This window comes from Falco cherrug, chromosome 9 (assembly GCF_023634085.1).
Source record: "Falco cherrug isolate bFalChe1 chromosome 9, bFalChe1.pri, whole genome shotgun sequence".
Lineage (NCBI taxonomy): Eukaryota > Metazoa > Chordata > Aves > Falconiformes > Falconidae > Falco > Falco cherrug.
In genome coordinates this window covers 30,035,778-30,056,489 of record NC_073705.1, presented here as the reverse complement: position 1 = coordinate 30,056,489, position 20,712 = coordinate 30,035,778, and the positions used below count along the sequence as shown (strand labels likewise).

General features: G+C 36.6%; 1 long non-coding RNA gene across 1 annotated transcript; it reads left to right on the top strand.

The window, feature by feature from the left end:
* Window positions 1-13,006: 13,006 nt before the first annotated feature.
* On the top strand, window positions 13,007-18,300 carry LOC129736806 (uncharacterized). Its single transcript, XR_008733886.1, has 3 exons — window positions 13,007-13,307; window positions 14,202-14,374; window positions 15,054-18,300. It is a non-coding gene; the product is annotated as an uncharacterized LOC129736806 (long non-coding RNA).
* The last annotated feature ends 2,412 nt before the right edge of the window (window positions 18,301-20,712 follow it).

The following is a 20,712-nucleotide window of genomic DNA, read 5'->3' as shown; positions in this document are numbered from 1 at the left end:
CTGCATATCTTCCTTTGTAAAATTAGGTATACTGTGGCCCCAGGTACCATCAGAGTTCAGGCACTATCACCAAATTTTTCTTTTTGCTTAGAATAACATCTAGAAAGCTAAAAGCTCATATTACACTTTCATATATTCATTATGTGAATGAAAATGTGAGTTTCTGTAATTAGGAACACAAGCATAGTAACCTTAAATGAAGGGTCATATCCTTACAAGGAGATTTATAATGAGGGTGACAAGTACACATATTGCTGAAACATAACCCTCTAAACTGTACTGCACAGAAGTTGTAGTAATGATTCATTGGTTTTGTGGTTTTTATTAATTAATTCAGTGATGAGTGAAATCTTTTATGTCTTGCTTTTATTGTCTCTTTGTGATATTTGCCATGTAATTATCCTCTTTCAATGTTTCATAGGGTCTCCCAACTATCTTCTGTTCTCAGTAAAATTATTTTCACTGTTGGTTTATAGCATTATGATTGATTGTTTAAAAAAATTAGATCATAGTATTGCAGCACAGACTCCTAATGCCCAAAACGCAAAGCTTTAATAGATTAGCATTTCCCAGGCTTTCAAGGGAAAGTCTTGTAGATTAAGGACTGATACCTGGAGCAGTTTTGTGATCTCAAATTTCTCCCTTCATCAGATGTTTAAAACGAATAGTATTCTGAACATCAATGATTTTTTCTTATTCTCAGACAAGAACTTTTGTTTATGTAAGTTTGAAGAATATTGATCAAATTATATTTCTGATTAATTTCTAGTTCTAAAAATTATTGAAAGTGGAAACTCATTGGAATCCTCTCAATGCTCTCTAAAATGTTTGGTGTGCTAGCCATTGATACCTAATTCTTGTGTTATTTATAATTCTATCTTTTGAAATTAAATATATTCCAGCTACAGAAATACATTTTCCTTTGAAACTGTTCCCATAAGTTAGGCAAGATCATGTCTGGAAAATTTTAAAAGGGTTTCTCAATTATTTTTCTAGTTGTATAGGTTTCTATGATATTACATAGAATAGTATGGATTTAAATACTTTATTTTGCCTTAATTTTATTCTGCATTTAAATGTTGTGTACTTGAGGACATTGATCATACTACCATAAACAGAAAAACTAATGTCTTTGGTGAAATGTATGAGCTGTGCTATAATACATAGTTTTCTTAGTGCCTTGCAAAGGCACTATTGAAATAGCTCAGTGCATCAGATAAAAAAAAATTTAGTACAACAGGTTGAAATATTTCTGTTATGAAGCCATGAAAGAGTTAAGACAACAACCCTGAAATTCATTGTTAAGATAATTCAACATAGAGGAGTAAAAATATGGTCCTTTCAGTGGAACTAACAGCATAACAAGAAAGAATGAAAATTATATCAGGTCAGAATTTTCAAGGGCACAGACCTAGCAGCTTTGAAAGGTTCCTCTCGAAATTAAATAATTTCTACTTTTTCAGTTTACTGCGATATAGCAAACAACATCTAAAATCACTGCTTCCCTTAAAAAGAAGCTCTGCAGTGAATAATATTTTGTAAGATGCTTTATTAATTCAATTTGCTACCTAAAAATGCTTACATTCATGTGTATCAGAATACTGATTTGAGTCCTCTAACACTGAGTTACTGTTTTCAAATGAGCTAAATTGTAGTACTAGTATAGTTAGTTTTAGTGAGACAGAGACAGCCATGACACAGTGTGTTTTCTCACAGCAGTATCTGTTAACAGCACATCTTTGATATCAGCTTGAAATCAGACAGATCTAAGACTGAAGGAATATCACCTGTCTGGTCCAAAACCCATGGCACACTCACACAGGGTGTTACTGGTGTCCGCATGTTTTGGTTTTTTGGGTTGGATCCTAAAGGGAAGGATTTTTGCATTACAGTTCAGCACTGCAGAAGCAGCAGCAATGGAGAGAGCTATCCAGAAGTACTGTATGAGAGTGTTCTTTGACATCAGTTTTGACCAGTCTTTAGCTCATATTGTCAATTGTAGACCCACCTGCAAAAGGAAAATCACAGCCCTGGTAAACACAGGTTACCTGTGAGATTTCAGAGCCTACATGTTGTGGAAGATCAATGCAACCATATGACTGTAGCCAGCAGGGCCCTGTAGTAACATGCAGCTTCCAGTAAAAAAAGTGAGCTGTTAAGGGCTACTTCAGATGTCTCTACATAATTTTTCACTGTGTGATATAGACATCTCAAGCTCTTTTTTTTTAACAGGAGTTTAGGGTTTGGCTTGACGAATGGAAATGGTGCAAGTGTTGCAGTTTTAAAACTTCTCGCTCCTTTTGCTGAGAATTATTGTTAGCTCACCGAAGATTCAGCAATGAAGTGTATGTTTTTCATATCCTTTCAATGGTTTGCTTAAACTGAGGTGAATCCATTTCACTTTGCAGTGAAACTAGTGAGGAGCAGTCACACTGTTATTTTCTGCATCTTGCCTGAGAAAGTGCAATAGCTTCCTTAGTTTCTTTAACTGAACCGCTTGTGATTTTCTTATCATACCATTAATTGCCAATGTCACTTAAACATTTTTGAAAATGTGAATGTAGGCTAATCACAGATGTACCTCTGCTAGTCACGTTTTTCTCCTTTCCCAGCAATGATTTCAGCCAACTTCATCTTATGAATTCCATTTAACTTTCATTTAAATCACTGCTTCCGAACAATTTAATTTTTTTTCAGCACTTTCATAATTCACTGGGAAGTTCTAATTGCTGTGGTACTGTCCTAAATTTGCAAAAGGTGAGTCCTTTCAGATTCTTCTTTGCTGTTTACAGCTTCACTGATATTAAATCTTTGGGAAAAGTATATTCCAATTTAAGTTTTTGAAAATGGTCCAAAGAAATTAAAAAGTCTGAAGAGAATAGTGTGAGAAGTAGATGTCTAATATAAAGGCATATTAAGTGGCAAAAAGATTAATAAAACTTAGCAGACTTTATTCAGCAGAAGGATGTTGTGAAGGTTTATGGATGTCTTCTATACTTGGCAGAACTAATGGCTAGGAGTCAGGCCTGGCTGTAAGGTATTGTGCAAGTGCAAGATTCTTGGCGAAAACCAATCGAGAACGGAAACTTCATTAAAATGACAGGTTTTTTTAATCAGTCCCCTTCACAGCTGTCTTATTCAAAGGGTACAAGAATGATAGCTGACCTTCTGGATATAAAAATGACATTTAAAAATATGAATAAAGTACAAATTAATCCAGTTATAGAAGGAAAATACATTATATCATTTCTTTGTCTTTGGTATTACTGTTTTGCAGTGATAACCTGTCTCAGTTGGAATCTGTGGGAATTTGCAATTGATTTTAACTCAGTAAACTGTGCCATCCGACACTGGGAAAAGACTGACTGAAGAGCTTAAGGTGTCTATTGTACGGTTTTATTTTTGGAAACTATGCAAATAGAGTTCCTGATGTATTCTAATCCAAATGTAACATATACTAGGCCTGATTTTCATGATTGCTATAAGCAGCTTTCCCACGCTGTGGTGGCTAAGTTGTACACTAGGGAAGCAGGAGGCATATATTTGATTTTGCATAGGCTAAGGAGAACAAATTCACAGTTTTTATGCATTTGAAGAGATTAACACAATTGGTGAGATGTTTTGAAAAAGGCAGGTATCATCAGCCAGCTAAGTTCCAGAAAAAGGGAGTCCCGACTAATTAAGAGCCTCTCTTCAGAAAATTATTCCAGTCTGTAGAGGCTGCATACATGGAGGTCCTTAATAAGCAGTGCTGTCACTGGTATATTTGGTGGGGTTTTAGGCTCATTGCTATGTTCACAGTGGTTTATCGGTATCCTCCCCCACTTGCAGAAGGGTTTTTGTGGGCCAGCCTACTGAATTTCTTATCTGTCTTTATTTACTACTGAGTAAATAAAGTTGGGTACCTGAGTACCTAACTGTGACCCCCTGGATCATCCTCTTAGAATCAGCCACCTAGCTAGCAGTTTTTGCTGCTGCCTGAGTTGGACATACTTTGTCCCTTCCTCTTCATCCTAAGTTAATACTCTTGCTTTAAGGAAACTCTTATGTCACTGTTTATTACTACATTTTTTGTTCCCCCCAAAAATGGTCTTTCAGGTACTAGTATTCTTGCAAGTGCTGGAAGTCAGATCAACTGTGATAATCACAGCTGATGGGGTAGTAATAATTGTCTTAGGCCTAGACTAAGAGTGGGAGAATAAACTGGCATCAGTCCTTTGACTGTTGTCCCTGCCACGTTAGCCACACTTGTGCTTTCACAAATTAATTTATTACACAGACTGAGACTGTGCCTGGTTAGAAAATCTCTGATGGAACATTTCTATCAGAATGCATTGGTGTGTCAGGGAAAAAAATGGAAATGTGGTAATTGTGATCAATCTTTTGAATGAAACCAGGTAAATTTCTGATAAAGTCCAGTTTAGTTTCCCAACAGCTCACCTGAGCTCACTGGCTTCTTGGTAGCCCATGGGCAATTGCAGATCCAGGGACTATGGGAAAGCCAGGGACTGTGGATTATCCAGATTCCCAGATGGCAGACTAGTCTGTTTTCCAATCATAAAACCACAACCTCCCACTTTTTTTAAAGTCCCCAGTAGCTTTAATGCAGAGTACTTTTTGGAGCCATTTTATCAATGGTCTAGGACAAAAGATTCCAAGTTGTAATCTAAAAGCCAGGGTGGATAGAAGTGGCCATGGAATTGCACAACAGAATTCTCACCTAAAATCTTCTGAAAAGGATTTATTCCAGTTTCTGGAATATGAAATCTGCTTACCTAAGAAGAAAAATGAGGAAGGTTTCTGATTTTTTTTTCCAGATTCTTTAAGATACAGAAAAAGCTGTTCAGTTTTTTCCTCTCTTACAGGTAGATTTTTGGTTTTGACAAAGCAATGTGCTAACTCAGTTATCTTAACGGAATTTTATAACTAACTCTTTCGTGCTGTCCTTGGTAATTACAATCATCACCATCGGTTTTGTGAGCTTGTAAATGTGCAGGGATTCATGCTGTATCTCCTCCCACTAATTGTGTCACTAGTATCTTTAAGAAGGCATTGGAGGAAGGATGAGGTAGCAATCTCCCTATACAGAAATCTGTACTTTGTTAGAATATGGTTTAACTAAATTGCAAAGAGCATTAACTTTTCCTCTCTTACTTCTGCAGCATAGTCTTCTACTAAGCTGATGGTTAGTAAAAAAACTCTGAGACAAGCAAGAACTGCTCTTGCTTTACAGCTGCAATATCTGTAAGAGGAAATGGAAAATCCTGCTCTTTTCAAGTAATGTGTGTTAATGACAAATGCATCACTTATTGGTATTGAAGGTTTCATTTCAGTAGTTAAATCAGCTGATAAACTATAGAAAAGTTGGCTTGTTACAAAAATCTGGATAGAATTGTAAGCTTCTATGTTTAGAAAACATTCTATGTTATTTTTTTCTTTCATGAAACAACAGTAGAAAATGGGGTGGGGAGGCAGGAATCTAAACCTACAAATCTTTAAGTCATAGTTCCATCAACTTGCACTTGAAACAAGTTTTGATGTAATGAAAATCAGTGTGTGCAATGGAAATTACCCCAGTGTGAAAACAGTGAGCTTGATTTTTTTCATGTCCTCATTTTTCATCAAAACCATTGTACCAGTGCAGAATATAACATGTTATTGTATTGATAGTTTCCCTATTACCTAATCAGCCACAAGCCAGCAGTGGGTTGTAATGACAGCTGGTCAGAGCATCATGTACCCATGGTTTCCAATTCTCTCTTTTCTAAAAGAAGGCCTATTTATGCCTATAGCAGCAGATTCACTCATTTTTGCTAGCTAAACTGTATTGTTCAACTAGTGCTTTTCAAACTCCTTATTAATAAAAACTCTGGAACATCGTTTGAAACTAGATCAAGTTTCAGATAAACATTTTCTCATCTTTTTGCTGATTTAGGGATACAAACTGCAGTCATTGTTCTTTTTCCAGTAAAGTGCAGGAGATAATTAAGTGGAGTATACATGTGTGAAGTACTGAGTACAGCTTCTTAAATGTCTTAATAAAGTTTATTTCACTGTGAGGCATTTACTAATCAAATGCAGATAATTTAAACTTTTCTAGGTCTATCTTTAGATTTCAAAACAAAAATTAAAACAAAGAGAAAGGAGACATGAAGTAGTTTACACCCAAAGTGTGATTTGCCATATAATTAGCATAACAATTTCGGATTCCCAACACTTTCCCACTCCAAAATCTACCCATTTATTGCAATGAAACAATTGACCCTATTTACATAAAAGTTTCAGCATCTCGGATTGACACGTTTTTCAAACTAACAAAGCCTTTCTCCATACAAATTCTTTTTCTATATAGCCCCCATTTTGCATAATTGCATAGTAATTAATGCCATACAAACACACTACAGTAGCTGTATTCATTGCAGCAGAGATGACAGAGTTGTGTTGCTGAGTTTGGCTTTTTAGCCTAAAGCCATTTAAAAATAGTTAATGGAATTTCATTTTTCACCCTGGTATTTAATCCATGATAAATTTGCCCATTAAAGAGCCCTGACATTCTTATATGACAGTAGATGAAGCTGAGTGACATAAGCCTCTGCCCTCTTGTGGCAGATCAGGTTGGTGAAGTAAGATACCGAGTACGGAATATTGCCTTTAACTTCAGCTTCTGCAGGCACCGAAATCTTTGCCTACTCTCGTAGTTCCCTAATAGAGCAAGGCCCATGGGGAGAAATGAATGACTGGCCTTTCTGATTCAGCTCTGCTATTCAAACTCTGCTTCGAACACAGGTATTTTCAAATGAAAAAAGGGGTCCCTGTGCAGTGGTGATGGTTTAAGTTGTGCTTGCAAAAGATTGCTCAGACATTCTGCAACTTCTCTACTGAGACTAACCAGGCTGGTTTGTTGTGGTAAATATCCTGGCATACCCTGTTTACAGCAGACAAATCATCAAATACAAGAATAAACCATAACAGTTCAGTGCAATCTTCTATAGATACCAGAGAGAGTTAACTGAAGGGATATTGAATCAAGATGTACTTCATTACAAACGTTACACAGAGAAAGTTAGTGCATGAATGTACTCATATTACAAGGAGCCTAAGGAGTGTGATTTGGACATTTGGGCAAGGAATAAATTTTTTCCTTCTTTGTTGTCCTAGCAGCAAAGTATTTTTCAATTGCATTTTTCAAGACACTTGCTGATGCAGCAAACTCTGTTTCTTATTTTGAGCTTCTGACATAGTTTGCGGGTGGTTCACCATGAAAAGAAAGGGTATAATAATAGAAAGGAGGGGCACATTTGTGAACAGTAGTAGAGGGTCGTGAGAAATTTGTGGAGACAAGCTGAAAAGCTCTGGGTATATCAAAAGCCACAGGGGGTTACAATAAATGAGTGATAATGGTTAAAATGTAGAAGTAGAGAAAATCATAGCTAAGGGAAACTGGAAGTCAGGTTTTGCTTACCTGTGCAGAGCTGCTTTTCTAATGAACTCTTGGAATCAGATCAGAGGGGTTCTTCTTAGCTCTGTAAAAAACCCCCACCCAACCAAACAAACAAAAAAACCAAACAAACAAAACCCCCAAACCAAAACAACAACAAAAAAACAAAACTCACAATTCTCCAGGTTCAGCAAGTAGAAAAATAAGCTTGCTCCAAGTATAATGCTGTAGTAATGTATTTACTGTCTTGGAACTTTGTGATATAAATTAATAGTAGATTTGAACTACTGCAATTAGTTCTTGTGTTCAATGCTTTAAAATCAGAAATCCCATCTATTTAACTTAATGAGAAAAATATGACGATCATTAAGCAGTTGGCTGTTTTTACTTTAATAGTAATATGTACAGGTATAAGGGTCTGTCTGTTACCTGGGGGTTGAGCTCTCACACAGATGCCTTAATGGCCACAAAGTACTATGACGTGCTACATATGTAAATGCTTGCAAACGTATCCACCATAAGCAAAACCATATGGTATTCAGATATCAGATTGCCAAAGAAAACTGGCTGTAAACAAGGTAGCACAAAAAACAACTGAAAACTACAAGAATAACAAGTAAAGATGGGAAAGTAAAAATACCAATTCTTTAAAGTTTGTAAGGCCAGATTACCACTGTAATAACATCTGTCTATCTGTTTGTAATGCAATATCTGCTGAATGTCTTAGCTAGTCAATACCAGGCAATATTCTAGGAATCAGTCAGCAGAATGCTTTTGATTTGGGGATGTATCAGGAAAAACAACAAAAGGGGGAAGAGAGGACAATGGAGCTTTCGCCATGTGTTTGGCAGAATCTCAGCTTTAGTACTTCTGCAGTTGTCTGTAACGGATGGCACCCTTGATGCCTTCCTATCCAACCCTGCTACTGCACCTTAGACAGTTTAGGATATCTTGAAACCAAAATTAGTCTCTCCCAAACAAATAACAGAAAGAAAAAAAAAAAAAAAGAAAGGATGTGTGCACAGAGACTGAAAATACACAAAACCCTAGCTGACAGAAGAAAACAAGGGATGTGAGTGGATGGATGTCAGGACTGGGAAGGCCCTGCCCTGGCATGAGTAGGTAGAAAAGCCACACAAAGAAGTGAATGGGAGAACAAAGGAAAGCCAAAAATTACTGGTGTCTGCAGTGAACCTGGCTTTACAAAAATGATTAGTGTTATTGCTGCTTTACGCATTTAATTGAAAATTAAAGAAAGCAGCATTGTGGATTAGCATCCATGTAGTTGTGAGCATATTTAATCCCACTTCCTCATGTCCTTTGCGTACTGCCACCATGAGCAGACAGCTTACCATTTCTCAAACATCTGTTTTGAAAGACTTGTGAATATTTGCTTACAGTAGCATGTATTTAACATTTAAGCACTTTCAGCAATTCTTTGAAACAATTAGCTCATAATGAGCAGCCTCCATGCTAGCAAACTAAACTAAAATGCTTATTAAAAACTTTAAAATGTTAAGACTCTGACTTTAACAAGAAACAGGCCACACAATCATCAGCTCACTCTCAGAAGTCTTTTCAAGGTCCTGTTTCTACAAAGCAGAAAAAACTGCTGCAAGGAAGTTCTATTTCACTGTAAGCTTTTGTGCCAGGACGATGTCTGAAGGTACATCAAAGCCTGCTGAAGTTGAGTGCTTTGTGGCAGATTCCTGAAACATCATATGAACACAGCTTTGACATATCATAAAAGTTATTTTGGAATTTCCTGTTTCTTCATGAACTTTTGTCTCACTTCCTTCGTCACCAGGCCCAAGGTGCTACCTTGCCAACCTAGCTCTAAAAACTAGAATTTCACAAGATACTCAAGCCAGGAAAAAAGGGAAGACAGAAAGTGTTCCCTGACACCAGCTCTTCCAAAGAAAAGCACTGACAATGAGGTCTTGATACATGGGTAGACCAACAAAAAGAGGAATTTGGCTCATAAGCAGGGCTTTTCTATGTGTTTCTTGACCATGGAATAGTGTGGCCTGTATTTAAGAACTCCGACTTCTTGAAGCTGTCCTTGAAGAATCACCACAGTTTCTTTTTGGAGATTCCTCACAGAGATCCCAGGAGTATTAAAATAAATAAATAAATAAATCCAGATTAAAGTTCAGCCTTGGAACTTGAATGCTTTAGTTAGCAGAACCTCAAAGACAGAAATGGAAACAAACAAAAAAATATCTTCTCCTTTCCCCTAAATTTTAGGACTTTATTTTTGCCTTGAGATGTAAACTCTTTTCATCTAAATGAACCTCATCTGTAGTTTGCAACTTCTTGTTACTTTGCAAAATGGAAAAATACCTAACAGGGATTTACCACAGTTCATTTCAACTATTCCATTAAAGATATTGTTTCACATCAAATATGCATAAGAGGGAGCTATTGTGAGGTTATTAGAAATTTAGAAAGCAACGGTGCTATGAAAAATATATGAGGTACATGTGCATAACTGTTTAAAGCCTACATTTTAATTACATTTTTTTAATCCATACCTTTGCATGCTTAGAGCTGGATGTAAATTTTCAGGACCTCAGTTCTTGGGAGACTCATCTAACACTGTTTCTATTATGCTGGCGACTGTGCAATTGCATAGAATGAGATGTTGCATACCATGAAGATCTGATACTTTCAGTAGACAGAAGCAGTGAAGAAAACCTTATTTAGGGATTATAGACGAAGTGAGGGTCAGATAGAATAAATGTCCTTTGTAAGACCACATGGCATTCTAGACAAAATAAGATATAACCCTTGTTCACATGCTCTGTCTTCTATAAATGTTGAGTCACTTCAGTTGTTTACTCAATAAGTCACTCAAAGCGTTAACAACAGGTATGAGGTGTCAGCATTCTTTAGCAGAATGTACAGCTTGGTACTTGTGCCTGATGTTTCCTGGCATAATCAAGGGGAGTTTTATCATCCTCTGAAATAAGAACAGGATTTTAGCCATTCGGTTCACCACAAATGTTATTAATGTGTTAATCTTTGAAAAGATTTTCCAACACAGAACTTCGCTGATTGTTCAGGGTTTGAGATACACCTTTGTTAATTATGTACCTAATACCTTGGATCCAAACGTCTCTACACCCACACAGTAATTCTACCCAGAATCAGATCTTATTTTCTTGAGAATTCAAGCATGCCATATACAACAGCTTCTAGTAGGATGTGGAGACTCAAGACCATTAATCTATTATTGATAGGCCACTTTGGTCCAGAACTAGCCACAGTGCTCCCACTAACAAAACAATTTTTGTCATTTCAGTGGCCTTGTACATGTAGCTTAGACTTTTCACTCCAGCACCCTGTATCTTGGTTCTCTTTGTCTTATGTATGTGAACCACAGTCCCATAGATCGTATTCTGTGCTATTGAAAGATATCACGCTTATGAGGAAGCAATGAAAACTTAGAGACGTTAATTTATAAGAAAGACTTGGGGTGCAGATATTTGGAAGTACCTCCCTTTTTCTTTCATGCTTAAACACATTTGAAAAAGTTATAAAATATGCGTTGAGAATCACAGTGATAAAATGTTCCTTCACATTCACTAAACAGACAAAAGAGTTCTTGCAAATTATGCAGATTTTAAAGACATAAATCAAATAACCAGTGCATCTTCAGTGTACCGTGTTTTCTGTGGTTATCTACATGATTACCATGATTGCCCATTGTATTCAATGCATTTTAGTAATATTCTAATTGCTGTTATGTTCCAAAAATGTCATATTTCTAGTTATGTTCAACAGTCAACAGATGGCATATGTGCTTGGCATCATAAATTATATATCATATCAAAGAAAAATACCATTTTATCCCTTGCTAACTTGGCTGTTGGGGGGGTAGGAATGTCTACTTTTTAAAAAATATTTTAAGTATCTGAAGTATTGCTTTAGATCATGGTTTTGTATACATCATGAAATTAACATTTGTGAATAAATTGAGCAACATGACTCAAATTAGAACTTCGCCAAAATGCCATGCGAGTATATTTACTTTCAACTTTGATGCCTGCTACCACAGCAGAAAAAATAATAAGGAACATAATAATAATTCTAAAAAACATAATAAGAAAAATAAACGTTGGTCATATTCAGCAAAAAATTCTGAGGTTAGTTCTTCTTCCACTGTTAGATATATATATGAGCATTTAAAGGCAAATATGATTTCTGCCTGCCCATTCTCTGAAGCAACATAAACCAGTTCTCACTAAATATGAGCCATCCAGCAGCTATATAGCTTCAGTAGCATAACACTAAGCATAGCTACAACACCCTATATCACAGCAATCTGTGGCTTCTGTTTTGAACATGATTTCCTCTAATCAGCTCAAAATGTAGGCAGGCTGAAGTCGCATCTGGTGGTAAAATACAGTGTACATATATCTTCTGTTAACAACATCAGATTTAGTGTGTCATTCAGTAGGCCTGGACTCAGTCTTTTAGTTAGTTCTAATTAGATTTCTACTTACCTTGTTGGGGATTTTTGATAGAGTCCTCTGGATACCTAGGACAAGCCCACATATCCAAAACTCTCAAGTATCCAGAGGAAAGAAACCCTAAAATTAAGCATTACTTCTTATATTTATAGGTTTTAAGTATGTTCACTATAATTAAACCATCTATATTAACAATTAGCTAACAAATTACATGCAAAGCTATCATTGCTACTAGTGGCAGATCTGATGAATAAATGATACAGCATAGAACGCTTGTAGATTTTTGTTGGCTTGCTTTGAAATTATTTTAGAACAATTACTGTCTAAAAGAATGCTATGATATAAAAGTTCACTAAAGTTCCAGAGGATGTACCACTATTCTGCTCCCCAAACCAACTCTGAACTCTAGTGACAATTTTGAATCCCCAATGACAACTGACTGCACATACATTTTGGAATCTCCAGAATGTTTTCTATGGAGGATTGTTCTGAGTAAGAGTGTGGGAACCATTTCTTGGAAGCAAACTCAAAAAAAGTTAAAAAGAACATTTTATTTAAAACCAGAAAAACTGAGCTAGGGAATGACTGAAGACACTATTTAGGAGGTTGGGAGTTTTCTTGTTCTTGTTATATCTTACTTGTATAATGGCATCAGAAGACCCAGATTATGTAAATAGGTTTGCTGTACCAAACAAAATTTTGAAAAAGTGCCTCTGGTTTTGATGTCTTAAATACTGGATACTTAGAATAAGATTATTATATTTAGTTATTATACTTATGTTTAGTATATACTTAGTATAAGAATGGTTTTAGGAGATGAGTACCTACAGTTACCACATCAACATCAGCTGGGTTTTGAAAGCACAAACCACTCTGAAAAATTGGGTCCCAGTTTTGCATAGGTTGGCCACATCAAATTTGAAGGCATATTTTAAAAGCTTTGTAATTATCTCTACCTGTAGAGTTAATAACCAATTAAGCCTATCTACAACAATTTGTGAGGCAAACAAATCTATTTTCTGTGTTAACGAGCATGGTAGCCTTTGTCTACAAAGCATTATGTCTTAATAGTGAAGGGCTTATTTTTCTTATATGGCTTTTGTTTTGTTTTTAGAACATTATGTTGTACCTAAAACCACAGGAATACAATTATTCTTTGAGGGTTTGGGAGAGGGAGGTCTAATTAAGCAGGTCTCCTCTGTTACAGGCGCACCTGTGAAAAGAACTGACTGGGACATGAGTTATTTATACCAAACTGAAGGCGAGATTGCTCAATATAAGATTAAGTTTATTATTTGAGAGTAGAATCCAGAACAAAAGAGATAATTAACATCAGAATAATACAAATACCATTATTTTCTTGTCTTTGGTGATTTCTTTTTTGTACAACTATGGTAAGTTCTTTTAATGTCAGCCAGTTCTTTTCAAGACTAAAATAATTACTGAGTAAGCTTTGATGGGTTAGAGTCCAAGAGATGTGGATTCTATTTAGTTAAAATATCCCATAGTGTTCTGATGTGTTAAAATGACCCAATTAAAGTATATACTTACCAAGAAAAAAAGCTAACTGAAATATTATAAACTATCACAAAGAGACCAAATATCAAAACCTAAATGAAGTCAAGGGCTACCCTTTTTTGTTTTAATTACTGTCATTTCTTCAGTTCCTCATGTATAAAAAGTGTGTATTTCCTTGTTCACCTTAATTCTGATATTTTGTAGTTAGGCTGTTCCAGGCAAGGACAGCTTGCCTCAGACAAAGAGCTATTGATCTTGATTCTGTGATGCAAATCTTAAACACTTCAGTCGAATATTTTCAGCTTCCTCTGTCATGGGTCAATGGCAAAGTCTCAGCCGACTTCTAGAAATGTAGGCACGGATGTGAGAGGTCCATTTCACGATACACATGTAAATGGCTGAAAACGTTTTCAACTGGAAAGCAGGAGTTGCTGAGAACTCTTAATTTTGAAAACTGCTATGTATTAAGGGAGCTGTAGCACATTCAGGCTACTATAAAATAGACTCAGTCAAAAAATAGTTTGGGAGCTGAACAAAGTGTAACTAGCTCACAAGTATTATTTTTTATAATTTTATGTTTAGAACTTTCCACATTTCCTCAGATTCATTTAACCCAGAATGAATATAGCTACATAGGTGAAAATGAAGGCCCAATGATTTTATACATTAAATTATTTGTATTTTAGATATATTTCTTTATTTTTAACCTTAGGCATTTACCTCAAATGTTTTCCCCTTGAGACTTATCTGCTACCAAACCTGTTTTTCAGCCAGGGACTTCAACATTTGAGGCCATGGAGCAAAACTGCTGATTTTTAAAAAAGTAATTAAATAACAGTCAGCCCAACCATATAGACAACGGAACTTCAAAAGACCTGCACTTTACAGACATGGAGAAGTAAGCAGGAGGAAACACATAAAAGATGGAGCGAATAAAATAAAGGTATGGGGAATTATTATTGTTAACAACCATCTATCGGTCTCTCACTTGGCTGATCAGCAAGACTTCACATTTTGCTTTGAAAATGGTGGATTTACTTTGTGTTAGTGTCTTCATAATCTCTTACTGTATTCTCTTAAATCATAGCAAGATTTTATCCTGTTAAAAGAATAATGGCCATTCCATGATGTCTGGATAAATAAAATCCCCAGCCAACATTTTCTGAGCACCTAGATAAACAAAGCTAATTTTAAATGCAAATTTCAGGGAAAAAAAACCCCAAACAAACAAAATTGGTATTTCTTAACAGACTACTTTGCTCTCATTTTCCTTCTTACAAAAGAAGAGAGAAAATAATTTGCCAAAAAAGCCTAAATTGGAATTGTGCCTTCTTCAGTGAAGCTGTAAAGTTCTGCCTTTTTTTACAGTCCTTATAAAGGGCCAAGTACAGTCCTTCCACTACAATCCCATAAGTTCATGGGTCACCCTTTGCCCTCTCCTGTATAATGAGCTTCTCCACAAGGTAGATACATTTGGAGCTATGAGCTTGTACCTGCTTCCCATACGCCACTCAGAAAACTTTACCTGATTGATGGAGTGTGATCCCCCATTGTAAAAGTGTATGCATCTGCCATAGTTGTTTTAGGATCACTGAAGAGAACGTATCTCCTTTCCTTCAAAGCTTCATGTGAAATGATGTCATGCAGTGCTTATGAAATGGACTGCTCGTATCAAGACAAAGGTTATCCTGAAAATTACTTTGATATGGATATGTTTCTTCATATTTACTGTGATGTACTTTAACTGAAGAATCTTCTGGAACAACAGTGGCAAGGATAGTAACTTTTTAACCATGCTATCTGAATCCTGTTCAGAACAGATTTAAGAATAAATGACAAAGTTGTAATAGTCTAATGACTTATCTACATGATTATTACTACTATTGGCAAAGAACAGAAAACAAAAAAAATCTATCATGGATGGATTTAATGAGCCAGCTAAGGTTATTCAGTGTTACCACAGCAATCCGACTGACTGTATAAAAAACACTTCTCCATGAATATTTTTCAGCCTGAAGAATAATCAGTTATGCATCGATGTAGACTAACCTTTCCATATATCTTGCACTACAGACTAAACATACTGTTTTAAAGCTTTGTCTTTAAAATCATTATTGCATCAGGAGTTCAGTGGTGTAGTAGAAGACAGCAAATCCCAGGAATCAAGGGACTGAAACTCTTTACCAGTTGCTTCAAAATACAGGAGTATAATATAAAACAAATGGCTATTTATGGTTGTATAATACTATCGGTATGAATAGTAATTTATTCCTTAAAACCCAAAAGGTTTTTACCCTGATTTTCCAATGTGGTGCTGAAAACAGTAGTGAGGGTCAGTTTCCTTCTCGACTTCACAATATTTATAGAATTGCTGTAGTATAAGTGATTGGCAACTATGAACTAAACAGAAATAAATACCTTGAGGAATTGTGTTGACACCGTACCTAAGAGTAAAAATATTGATGCAGAGTGAAAGACAGATTTCCCTGAAGCCAATGAGGATTTTGCTACTGGGTTCCACATTGCCAGCATTTCACTGCCAGTACACCGAGTTTGGCTATTTTTACCTTGAATTAATGTGCAGTTCATCTGCTTTCCTATCCCTCCCCGCTCATTTTCTCCTCTTCCTACTCTCCCTCCCTCCTCACCTCTCTTTGGTTCCTGTTCTATATCTGCTGCATCTGCCAAGCAGTTAAATTTTAAAATAGATTTTCCCTTTGAAGTGCTAATGCCAGCACTGCTATTTCTATAGCAAGTAACTTCACTGACTGTTGTGGTTTGCTTTTACTTGTTTTATTTGTTTGTATGTGCCTATGTAGGGTGTTATATGTTTTTTAACAGTGAAGAGCTGGAAAAAAATGGAAAGAAAGAAAAAATCTCCTAATTAAGTTTTATAAATAAAAGTTAAATCCCAGATGCTCCAACTCAGGCTGTGATTTTGTCAGATCTCACAACCTAAACGGGTCAAACTTGGTGAGTAATCAGACAGGAGACCTCTGAGGAAAACCCAGGGTGGTGTATGTGGTGGCACTGAAGATTCAGTAGCTGCCACTGTTCCTTTTCAGTAAGTGTTCAATCATTGCTTATGTTGTTCTTTCTTCATTCAGTCCAACAGTGGCTATTGAACGTAAGACTGTACAGAACCTCTGTTTCAGAAGACCTTTACACTGTTTATTGCCAGAAGGTAGGAGGATGTTCCTCTGAAAGGACCAATTTGTACGCACTCTTTTTATAGTCTTTAACCACCTGCTAGTGGCCAAGGATAGGAAAGTAGATGAACCGACAGCTGGCTGAACGCTAGCTGGCAGTGGGCCCAGGTGGCCAAGGCAGCCAACAGCATCCTGGCCTGTATTAGAAATAGGGTGGCCAGCAGGACTAGGGCAGTGATGGTGCCCCTGTTGCTCAACACGGTTGAGGCTGCACCTCAACTATCATGTTCAGTTTTGGGCCCCTCACTACAAGAAAGATACTCAGGTGCTGGAGTATGCCCAGAGAAGGGCAACAAAGCTGGTGAAGGGTCTAGAGAACAAGTCCTATGAGGAGCGGCTGAGGGATCTGGGGTTGTTTAGCCTGAAGAAAAGGAGGCTCAGGGGAGAGATCTTCTCGCTCTCTACAGCTGCCTGACAGGGGCTGTAGGTGGAGTGGGTCGGTCTCTTCTCCCAGGTAACAAGTGACAGGACAAGAGGGAATGGGCTCAAGTTGTGCCAGGAGAGGTTCAGATTGTGTATTAGGAAAAACTTCTTCAGTGAAGGGGTTGTCTAGCGTTGGAACAGGTTGCCCGGGGAAGTGGTGGAGCCACCATCCCTGGAGGTATTTAAAAGACATGTATATGTGGTATTTAGGAACAAGGTTCAGTGATGGACTTGGAAGTGCTAGGTTAATGATTGGACTTGATAATCTTAAAGGTATTTTCCAACCTGAAGTATTTTGTGATTCTATGATTCTATAACTATACATTGGAAACAGACTACTGGACCTTTGATCAGTTCCAGCATGGCATTCATTTCCTTTTTTAATAGTGAGATTTTTTTGTGTGTATTGAGCACTTGAGCAATCACTGCTGTATTCTTCAAGATGGTTCTTTTTGCTGTTGAGTAAAATATGCATGTGTGTGCTTATTTTAAACATCTATACTTCCCTTATTTACAGTAATGACTGACTGCCCTAATGTGACCATTGCACAATATGCTGTACATTTATGTAGCAAAGTAAAAAGAAAAAAAATGCATTCCATACTTAACTGTTACCCTTAAAGAATATGGGAGTCCTTACTGATACTGTGAGATTTAGAAAGCGCAGAGGTGTCCATTTCAATATGTTTCATTCTTTCACACACGGAATGTTTCATCCATGAGTGTGTTGCACCTTCCACATAAGTTCTTTCATTTACCTACAGGTATAGAAAAAGCCCAGCTGATTAATAATGAAGTCGACAGTTACATGTGCATTGAGAAAATTAATCATTTGCATAATCTGGATTATTGTCAAGGTTTGCTTTGGGAAACATGATTTGAGATAACTGTTTCCTGGTCTGGTTAAGTCAGGAATGTACTCATACTTTACTGAGTTGAACCGTGGGTCTAAGCTTGATGGGTTGTCCTCTCGTACAGCTGTTTCTTTGAGCTGATCCTGTTTGTCTACAAGAAACTACAAAATCTTATTTCCCTGAATAAGGCAACAGAGTATTCCTTCACCACTTGCTCCAAGCTACTATCAGCCCACTACCCAAAAAGCTCTTTCCTTTTCTAAGCTTTTTTCAAGGCTCTGGGGAACAAATTCAGAAAACACATGCTTACATACTCTTATTTTTTCCTAGATTTGCTGGGTGTTGGGGAGGTTACAGACACCTAATCTTCACATAAAAGTTGAGAATTAAAAACTTTTTCTCCTTTATAGGAATGTCTTTTTGATTTAGCAGGTCTTTGGAGTATTTGAATGATAGCTAGATATACCAGTTTCATCTCCCAAAGCATAAATAATTCTTATGAACACCTTAAAGGAAGGTGTACCTCTGGAAATGTGAATTCTGTAAATCAATTAATAACAATATGTATATTTATATCTGAGATTTATCACTTTAATAATAGCATGTATATTTACATCTGCGATTTATCACTCTGTCACACAGCTTTGTTATTATGCCCAACGGCTGGTCAAAATTTGGAGGTTTGTAGACTATTCCCACTAGAAGGAGGAACTGTTAATAGAGATTGATCTTTTTTCAGAGCAGTCTGTTTCTAAAAAGCAACATTAAAAAAATCCTGTTTCCTTGAGAACAGCAGAAATTATACATATTGAAAAAACATATTTTTTACAGAGTTTCCAACCCATGTCAGTCTGTGCCAGCAGCCCAAAACCTTTCCAGGTTTTCTTCTGGCAGTAACTGGACATTAGCTCCTTCTACACTTTGGCTGCTTCTACATGTTTATGTATGTCCTACATACATAGCCCCTATTTGTTTCACTTGTATTTATTTCCTGCTTAAAACAGCAAAACCACTCCACCCACTTCACTCACATTCTCATCTGGCTCTTTCAAGCTTTTGTTTTGTACAGAGGAATGTAATTGTGTTTGGGGTTTAGAGACTACAGTCATTCCAGCTACTTGTTTCTGCAAAGCAGCATAATGACTTCTTACACCTATCTTAAATGAAGAGGGACAGCTATACCCAAGAGCTGCAGTGAGGTTTACCTGACCTATAATTTTACAGTATTATAAACCACATTTCAGCTGAAACTTCAGGGCCAGCAAAACAATAAAGTCTTGGTTCAGCATTGTGGCGTAGTGAGTTTTCCTTCCAGTGATCTCATGTCTTGCTCCTTCAGAAGCCGTAAATGCATCGAGGTTCTGAAGGGAAAGTCTACAACATGCTTTACTCTTTGGCTAACTGCACAGCTTCAGGAGAATGTTCAGAGGTGGTGTACCTAGACACCAGCCCTGTCTGCAACTTACCCTAGCGGTGTATAGATAATTTTAGGCTATTTTCAGGGTAAGAAAACTACAAAAGCAATTTTACTTTTAGTTATCGTCTGTTCTGAGTCTGCAGAAGGTACAACTCAGCTGGACTAGCAATTCGGACTAATATCTTTTTTTGGATCATCTAACTCCTTGCTGTGACTGTTCATTCACCCTTCCTATTTTCTCTCTTTTCTTTCTTCAGAGCACTGCCTCTGGTGACACAATTTAGAGTAGTGCAATGGACATATGAGTGAGGGTATTTAAAATCAAGGGTAATTTTTAAAGTCAGAAATAGAATATATGGCAAAGTGTTTCAGCTTAAAAAATTATCTACACTTGTTTGGAATGCCCTCAGTCACCCTTCAGGAATGACAGAATTGCCCCATTTTTGGAAAATAAGTTTGTCATCTTTCACCACCACTGATGTCCTCTCAGTACCTTGTGTCTATCACTTTACTGTTCATAAGGATTTCTAACAGTCTTCATGACTTTAGTGAGAAAAAGAAATTTAATGGTGATTAAGATGTCAGGAATTACAATACTCAATCACTAAATAAACATGAAAGAAGAGGCACTTCTCTGGAGTATTTCAAAGGTTGGTACTGTATTGAATACCAGACACTGCCTATGTCAAGCCCTGAGGTTTCATATGATAAAGTCCTGTAAGTTTTATGCAGACTGAAATCCATATTTGTCTAGATAACCTCACTTAGTTATAAAGCTCCGAAGAAAAGGTCTTTGGAGAATGAGGAAAAGTTGAGTCAAATTCACTCTTAGTACAGAAAAGTAGATCTGCTCAATTACTCGTCAGATGTTTAATTCACTTGAAAAATAATTGCAAATCAAGGCAAAAGACACCCTTTATGCCTTGAATTTCAGTCTGTGCTTCAGACTGAAACAAATAATCATAATTCAACTGAAACCACGGTTTCTGTGTAGTGGCCAGAATTAGTCGTAAATCAGACCAACTCCATGAACCTTAGTGGATGAATAATTGTACCAAACTTTGAGTATTAAGCCTTGAATCAAGCAAATGTCATATGGCCTTCAGGCCAGGGATATTTCACATAGCTGTACTACTATCATTTGCTTTTAGTTTTACTATATCAGGATTGATCCTATCATAAAATATTCTTTCTTCTATATAATTCATTTTCTAGGAAAAAAATCTAGAAAACATCTATGTTTATATTTTATATAAGCTACTGTAATTAGGGATTTAATCTCAAACACAGTGAACCCTCTGAAAAACGTCAGTGAATGAAATCCTAGCCCTGATGAAGGAACTAGCAGAATTTCTTTGGTTTTTGTGTAATCAAGATT